We start from the raw sequence: 9,158 nt of genomic DNA on the forward strand, positions 1-9,158 counted from the left end.
ATGGCATTATCCCAGTATTTTCTTAACTTAATATTGTGTAGTACTAGTGACTCATTATCTTTCTTCTCCCTTAACCTTTGTCCCTATCTGTCTATCTCTCTTTGGCTGTCAGAGTGCAGCAGTTAGCACAGGAACCGGTGGTGAAGACTTTGAGAAGATCTCAGCCATCATGAAAGTCGTACCTCAGCTACATTATATCTGTGTGGAGCTGTTGGAAGACAAAACTGCACCCGAATTTACAAAAAATGAAAAGAACATTCTCTTCTCCCTAGCGGGCTACATTGCTCATAGTATTAGCAAGAACGGCAGCATTTGTAATGAATGTAAAACAGAAAAGACCGACAGCGAGTGTGCCAGTATTGCAGAGGACCCCCTCTAAAACGAGATGATACATCTCAAGGGGCTATCCTCTAAAGGAAATAAAATTTCAATATAATATATACTTTAATGGCCCTGAGAGTACAAAGCAGGTGCCCTTTGCCATCCCTCCCCAGAGGTGTCAGACTTAGTCCACCAAGTACAGCAACATATTCTATTTTTTTTAAAGGAGCTGTTCTGCTCTATCATACCATTGAGTAAAAAAACAACTTTATTTCCAGATTGAGAAGAGAAACTGTCACTGAATGTCCATAAAATAAATACTTTTATACCAACATTTGCTATAAGGCTTATAGTGAGAGAGTTTATTATCTCATTATGTTAACTTGTTGTTAATAAAGCATGCTTCATTGCATTCATACTGGAGTGAATGGGAACCCACATTCAATATTTTGCGGGGGTTTGCAAAAGGGCCTTTCTGTGTGGAGTTTGCATGTTCTCCCCCTGTCCCCTAGGGTAGGTACCCTCACAAAATGCAGTAATCCGGGCCTTTCTGTGTGGAGTTTGCATGTTCTCCCCGTGTCCCCTCACAAAATGCAGTAATCCTGGTCTCTAAACTAAAATGCAGTAATCCTGGTCTCTAAAGTAGTTGACTATGTGACTATGTCTGGAAATGTGCTATATAATTTATTATCATCCTACTATCTGAATGAGGTGAGCCCTAAATAGGTAAACCAATATAGCAAAAAATACTTTAATGCCAATAGTATAATAACAGCAATAATAATAGTGAAATAGTACCTTATTTTACAGTATTTGTTTGAAGTTGTTTCCTAATTTAGCTGTAAAACCATATAATTCACAATGACTTGGTGAGTGAGTTGGTGAATAATAGACACATCTGCTCCCAGGCCGCGCATGGAGATGGAGTTCCAGTGAAGCCAGGAGTCTAGGCATGTATCAGACTGATACGTGGATTCACTCAAAGGTAGCGTGGAGCAACATGTGAGTGAATCCATGTTAGCAGTCTGGTTAATGTCCATGGGCATGGCTGTATGTAATGGTGTAGTGGCCATAAATGTACAGCTGCAAGTCTGTGGACTCCTCCATATCGTATCTGGACGGCCTGAAAAATACAAAGACACATTTGTTAAGAACAGGAAAGCATCAGTGTAATACAGTCACATTTCTTATATCGGATAGCAGATATGCAAGCTTATAGCGTGTCATGCTGCACTATGAGCATACCATCATCATACTATATGAATGACATTTATTTTCGTGTCATGCCACTTGGAAGTTGGGCTCATCCCATATGGGATTATGACACATTTAACAAAGTACCGGTACGTTAAAAAACAACTGACATTACAGTCCTTCCTGTTCATATTCCATAATGCATTATTAAATACATGAATACATATTTGTACAGTATTTGAACAAAATTAAAACAAATAAAACAAGGCCATGTAAATGGCTCTCCTCATTGACCAGGCCTTTTCAAGGAATGAGGCAAATGAAAAGGTGTACTTTTGAAATAGGCGTTTCAGTTTCTCAAAGTCCTCCAACCATATCAATTTATGATTTGGATCCATCTTATTAAGAAGTCTCGCCCTAATTTGAGTTGTAGAATGGACAATAAAAAACAAAATGCATTTCACTTTCCTTTAGATCACACAGACTACATAATCTATCCTCCTCAACCGTGCCTACATATCTACCTGTCTCAATATGCAGACCAAGTATGCCAGCTCTAATTTGGGCCCTTGCCAGAATGTGAACCCAGGCATGTTGAGTACACCAAAGTTTTATGTTAGAAATACAACAATTTATAATCTGTTCTCAATAAAAACCTATTTGACAAAAAAAAGAAATGTTGAGTATGGGTCCACCGTCCCCAGCATGTAATAAGCAATATGTGACCCTACCATTAACAAAGGGGGGAAAAAACAAAATTTCATCATGCTTTAAGTAGCATGCGATGTAAACAGGTTTTCATGATGCTGAATCCATTCCAAGCATTAGTTTTGCCAAAAAAAAAACAGTTCTTGGGCTAAAAATGGCCATAGCAGTCATCACAATGTGATGATGTCAGCACATTTGAACAAAAAGCATGGAATACATAACTGTTATGACCCTATAGGGTCATTATGTATTTTAGTGTTGGTATTGCCCTGCATTGTCTTCCTTCCGTGTGTGTGTCTGCATGCGGGTGATTGAGTGGTCACACACACACACACACACACACACACACACACACACACACACACACACACACACACACACACACACACACACACACACACACACACACACACACACACACACAATATAAAGTGCTATGGCTTGGTGCCTTGTATGGTTTCTGCCGCCATCGGTGTATGAATGTGTGTGTGAATGGGTGAATGTAATGCACAATCTATGTAAAGCGCCTTGGATAAAGGCACTATATAAATGCACCATTTACCCGTTTCGAATTGCAGCCGTGCCCTTTGAGAGCGGTTTTGAAGGAGTCAAGGGATTCACATGTCTTAATGACAGTTGGTACTTGGTAGGGTGTGATCAATGTACATAAACAAATATTCTGTTTTCCGTAGTACACTACAGAGTTTCGCTAAAGGTGTAAACTCAGGTCAGGCCATAATACTTTAATTACAATTACTACTCACCCAGTCCACAACACTGTTCCTCACAAAGACATCATAAGTGCCTTAGGGTCTTTCAACATCAATGATGGATGGACATGAAGTGCTCCACCCCTCCTGTCAGTAAATACAAGAAAACACAAATGCATTACAATACATTTATATATTCTATTTCTGGCAAATGTGTGCAACTGATTCAAGTGTTGCTCAAGGAATGGGATTATTACAACTAGTACAGTAATGCCACAGTAAAGCAGTGCCAGTGATACATAGCACACATTTGTATATTACATTACATTACATTACAGTCATTTAGCAGACGCTTTTATCCAAAGCGACTTACAATAAGTGTATTCAACATAGGTAGGGAACAAAAACTACTAATCACCAGAAGTCTTTAGTGCATTTTCTGCAAAAACAAGCAACCAAGAGTATACCTAGCGCTAAGGTAAAAGTGCAATATATCAGCTACCTATTTCCTTAAACAGATGAGACAAAATAGCTAAATCAAATGAGCATGAGCTAAAACAATTAAGTGTATCGACTAAACAAGATCCAATAAACAATACAACAATAGAAAACAAGCGTTCGTACAACTAGTTAACAACAAGTAGGTCAGGCAGAGAGGAAGGGTAGTGTTTCCTGAAGAGGTGGGTTTTCAACCTGCGGCGAAATATGGGCAGTGACTCTGCTGTCCTAACATCAGTGGGGAGTTCATTCCACCACTGTGGGGCCAGAACAGAAAAGAGTCGTGACCGTGTGGATCGGCCAGAAGGACCCTTGAGTGACGAGGCAATCAGTCGCCCCGAGGTGGCAGACCGAAGTGGTCGGGCAGGGGTGTAGGCATCGACCATAGCCCGGAGGTAGGAAGGAGCTGTTCCTTTCACTGCCCTATAGGCTAACACCAGGGTTTTGAACTGGATGCGAGCCTATATGCGAGTATAGGACTATATGTACAGTAGTATACAAATACCTAAAAGGCTATGGGGGCTGACTTCCCAAAGAAACATGAATTAGTTTGTAATTGTAATAACAATAGTAAAAAGTTGAATATTTTCCTCCAGGTGTGAAGTAGAAGTACAGTACTGAATTCAAGTGGAGTAAAGCATGCAGTAGCATACTACTAGTATAATTTCCACTACTGCTAACATGTATAAACATATCGTTTTCATATGCCAGCCAAGCACTAAGAAAGGTAGATTTGCAAACGGGTACACGCTTTATACTGTGTACTGTACACAGTAAAACCATGATTTGCTCAGAGTGTTAAATATGCATGCAACAGTGACGCCTGGTCTTATGACTGATGATAAAGCGATGATAAAGTACGTTCAGATTATAGGGTAAGCACAAGAAGCCATTCTGATGCAGAAAAATTAAATAATGTTGTACAATGTACATAATGAGGTGATGAACAACATGTTTAGAAAATATGAACGTGTTCGTGAACGATCGTTCTTTGAACGCGTTCGGGTACAACACTGTCCCTCCCTGTGTCCGAGCACGAAAATAGCGTTTGTTCACCACCAAGTGTCACTGTTGCACAGCCTAATACACAGACACACACAGGCCAGGGAGCAGGGCTTGTACAGTACAGTACAGTACAGTACAGTACAGTACAGTACAGTACAGTACAGTACAGTACAGTACAGTACAGTACAGTACAGTACAGTACAGTACAGTACAGTACAGTACCACTCACTTCAGACAGCTCAGATTGTTGTTAAATTATTAACAACAATAAGAACAATTTCTCTTATTATTAAAGGACCACTACCACAACCTCACTAATAATCATGATAAAATGGCACGATTTTTTTCTACTCAGTCTGTGTCTCATAGGAGGGCTGTGGGCAGTTTAGAAACCGTCCTTCAGTGACATCATCATTAGGCAGATTCTTTTTTTTAAATAAGTTTTTTTTTACAAAAATGTTTAGATTTTTATTATCGTGAGAACGATGGCTTCCATTTTCGCATTGCAACTTTTCAGGACTAGAAAGCCTGCAGTTTCTATTAGCTTGTATTCCCCATCGATGATGTCACTGGAGGACGGTTTCTGAACTGCCCACAGCCCTCCTATGAGACACAGATAGTAGGAAAAAATTGCGCCATTTTTTCATGATTATTAGTGAGGACCTATTATATGACGATAGGTTGAAACGTGGTGAAGTGGTCCTTTTAGCAGGCACAACTTGACAAAATAAAAGTGTTCTTTGTGCCTCAACACAATACCTCTCATTTGCTGTGATTTCTTTTGGAGGGGAATATTTGTGAAACATTTTATTTTCATACAGTATTGGTTGGTTAGGAGGGGATCCGATTTGTATAAGCTTGCCTTGGTTTGACTGTACTAAACAGCTCTCCGCTGCGTGGTCCGCAGCGACCGGACCTTAGTCTTTTTCAAAGATGATTAGTGGACCTTCAGCATTTCTAGTTGAGGACCTCTGGGCTAGGCCTTTTAGCGAGAATAGAGGTACATTTTCTTTACCTTGTAGTCGATCAACTGCTCCGTCTTTTCCCAAGGAAGACAATGAGGCCTCTTCTCTACGGGACTCAATGCTGTGGTCCTACAAACACATGAAATGAGATTGTACAGTACAGACATCACATTCACTATATCCATACATTCTCTTTGGTCTTCCTCTAGGTCTCCTGCCTGGAAGTTCCAACCTCAGCATCCTTCTACTGATATACTCACTGTCCCTCCTCTGTACATGTCCAAAGTAAACCATCTCAGTCTGGCCTCTCTGGCTTTATCTCCAAAACATCTAACATGCACTGTCCCTCTGATGTACTAGTAGTTCCCAATCCTATCCATCTTTGTTACTCCAAGAGAGAACCTCAACATTTTAGTCTCTGCTACCTCCAACTCGGTTTCCTGCCTTCTCCTCAGTGAATAGTTTTAATCACATTTTAGTCACCTGGAATGTTTTAGTGTTAGTCTAGTTTTAGTCGACTAGATCTACAATTGATTTAGTCGACTAAAATGTATTTTGGCGGGCCTTGATGCCATCGTAAATCGTAATGGCTGATTTTACACTTTCTGAAATCTTTTGCTATTTTCAGCATACAACCAAGCGTAAAATGACTTATACTGGGTCTCTTGTCCACTAGTCCATTCCTAACATTTGTCTAGTTTTTATTTGTTGACAAAATTGTCAATATATTTACTCTTAGTTTTAGTCATCATAGCTTAGTTTTCATTTAGTTTCCATTTAGGTTTCGTCAGTGGAAAAAGGTAGTCGACGAACATTTTCCATCTTAGTTTTAGTCGACGAAATAAACACTGGTCTAAAAACCAATGAACCATACAAGATAGCTGTCTGTAACATAGCTGGTCTCACCATCGTCCTGCACACCTTCCCTTTCATTCTGTAACATAGCTGGTCTCACCATCGTCCTGCACACCTTCCCTTTCATTCTGTAACATAGCTGGTCTCACCATCGTCCTGCACACCTTCCCTTTCATTCTGTCTGTAACATAGCTGGTCTCACCATCGTCCTGCACACCTTCCCTTTCATTCTGTAACATAGCTGGTCTCACCATCGTCCTGCACACCTTCCCTTTCATTCTGTCTGTAACATAGCTGGTCTCACCATCGTCCTGCACACCTTCCCTTTCATTCTGTAACATAGCTGGTCTCACCATCGTCCTGCACACCTTCCCTTTCATTCTGTAACATAGCTGGTCTCACCATCGTCCTGCACACCTTCCCTTTCATTCTGTCTGTAACATAGCTGGTCTCACCATCGTCCTGCACACCTTCCCTTTCATTCTGTAACATAGCTGGTCTCACCATCGTCCTGCACACCTTCCCTTTCATTCTGTCTGTAACATAGCTGGTCTCACCATCGTCCTGCACACCTTCCCTTTCATTCTGTAACATAGCTGGTCTCACCATCGTCCTGCACACCTTCCCTTTCATTCTTGCTGATACTTTCCTACAATACTTCAAGTACCTTATTTAAGACCCCAAGAAGTGTCTCGTCAAGTTTCTTCCCTACAGCTCCCTTCTTGGGTGTATTGGTCCAACTTCCCCAGGAATGTGTACTGCAGCGCTTTAAGGGTGATTCTCCAGAACCTCGATCTGAGACAGAGAAAGACATACAAATGAATTAGAGAGACAGGCCAAGGAAAACGAACAAAGAAGAAACTTAACCCTATAACTACAACCCATGTTTTTAAGGGATGCATCACATTGGTTATGTTTGAATTAGTTAGCTGCTTAGTTTCAATTTCAACATATGCCAGACTGAACAACGAACGCTACTTTGTCAGAGGGAGTGCTCGAAATGTTCGAGGGGGTACACTAAGTGGTTTTTTACAGCTATTTTATGTAGACTTAGATGGCAGTTTATGTAGACTTATAGCATTGTATGTAAACAGCACTATCTCTCTATTCTATATATATATATATATATATATATATATATATATATATATATATATAGTTTAATATTATAGATATTCAACTGTTATGTTCTTAGCTTACGTATGATTCATGATAACTACATTGTATGTATATGATGTATTGCCATGCTTTTTGTTCTTGCTTAATGTAAATCACTCTGGATTAAGAGTGTCTGCTAAATGCCTAAATTGTAAATTGATTGCGTTGTTAAATCTGGAGTTGTGGTCTCCTCTTCAATGCAAGTATGAATGTTACCTTGAATTGCAGTTGTAGACAGTAGACATATAGACACCAGTTTGAATAGCATACTAATGAAATAGTGTGCTTTAGCACACTGCATTACTATGCCATCTTGGGAGTTAAGCATTAAACAAGTGAGCTTGTAGATGGGATAGTTGTGACAAAGTGTAGAATACTAGGAGACCTAGAGCTCCAAAGAAAACTGAGAACCTTGTGTGCATGTGAATGCTTAGTGGTGTTTACCTGTGTGACCGCTTCTGTGACTTGGTGACCAGTGAGCATTCGTTTTGCACAAAATACACTCCTTGAGTCATGACAAATGTGATGAGGTCAGCACATTTTGGGCACATTTGGGCAAGTGGCTATGGCTGTTTTTAGCCCAAGGAGTGTATTTTGTGCAAAACTAATGCTTGAAATGGATTCAGAATCATGAAAACCCCCTAGTTTGACATGTCACATGCAAAAGGAAAGTTTGACATTTTTGCCAATGTTTTATCCAATGTTCCATGTCCAGCAGAATGTGAAATGAACAACAAAACAGTGAGCTTATTAGTTTGCCTTGAACACAGCACCAATATCATCTCCAGTGGTCCCCAGCCAAATGGAGAGTTGACCGTGGAAAATGAAACCAAATGGTGGTTGATTTGGCCCGGTTTCATTTTACACTCTCAATAGTTAAATTGTTGTTAAACATTTGCATTACTGAATTTACAAGAAGTCGGTAACACTTGCAGATAAGGGTCATGAAATAATGATTAACTCATGATTAACTAATACATTAGTTAAGCATTAGTTAATCATTATTTCATCATGAATTAATGATGACTTCATCATGAATTAACTGTAGTTAGTTAATCATGATTCATGGCATTCATGATTTCATTTATAGATCAGATTTTTTCGCCCAAATCTATGCCCACGATGAGTGCTCAAAGGCGGGTAGGTTTAGTCAGCAGACGGTCTCTCTGGAGGTCCTTCCTGGTTGTCCCCAAGGGTATTTTTTCTCAATTCTATGCCCACGATGAGTGCTCAAAGGTGGGTAGGGGTCCCTGGTGTTTTATGGATCATTTTTTGACTCACCCATTTTGCCCAAATCTATACCCAGGATGAGTGCTCATAGACGGGTAGGGTTAGTGAGCAGACTCGGCCTCTCTGGAGGTAATTTTTCTCAATTCTATGCCCACGATGAGTGCTCAAAAGTGGGTAGGGGTCTGTCCGAAGCTCTCCCTGCATGGTGCTTTATGGATCATTTTTGGACTCCCCCATTTTGCCCAAATCTATACCCAGGATGAGTGCTCAAAGGTGGGTACCCCTACCCACCTAAACCACCTGGTGTTTTATGGATCATTTTTGGACTCCCCCATTTTGCCCAAATCTATACCCAGGATGAGTGCTCATAGACGGGTAGGGTTAGTGAGCAGACTCGGTCTCTCTGGAGGTAATTTTTCTCAATTCTATGCCCACGATGAGTGCTCAAAGGTGGGTAGGGGTCTGTCCGGAGCTCTCCCTGGTGCTTTATGGATCATTTTTGGACTCCCCCATT

General features: G+C 40.4%; 1 long non-coding RNA gene across 1 annotated transcript; it reads right to left on the reverse strand.

Annotated features, from left to right (window-relative positions):
* Positions 1-1,306: 1,306 nt before the first annotated feature.
* On the reverse strand, positions 1,307-5,532 carry LOC306918502. Its single transcript, XR_013789344.1, has 3 exons — positions 5,452-5,532; positions 2,988-3,080; positions 1,307-1,444 (listed from the first exon to the last, which is right to left on the reverse strand). It is a non-coding gene; the product is annotated as an uncharacterized lncRNA (long non-coding RNA).
* Positions 5,533-9,158: the final 3,626 nt, after the last annotated feature.

This window comes from Electrona antarctica (assembly GCF_951216825.1).
Source record: "Electrona antarctica genome assembly, contig: scaffold_78, whole genome shotgun sequence".
NCBI lineage: Eukaryota > Metazoa > Chordata > Actinopteri > Myctophiformes > Myctophidae > Electrona > Electrona antarctica.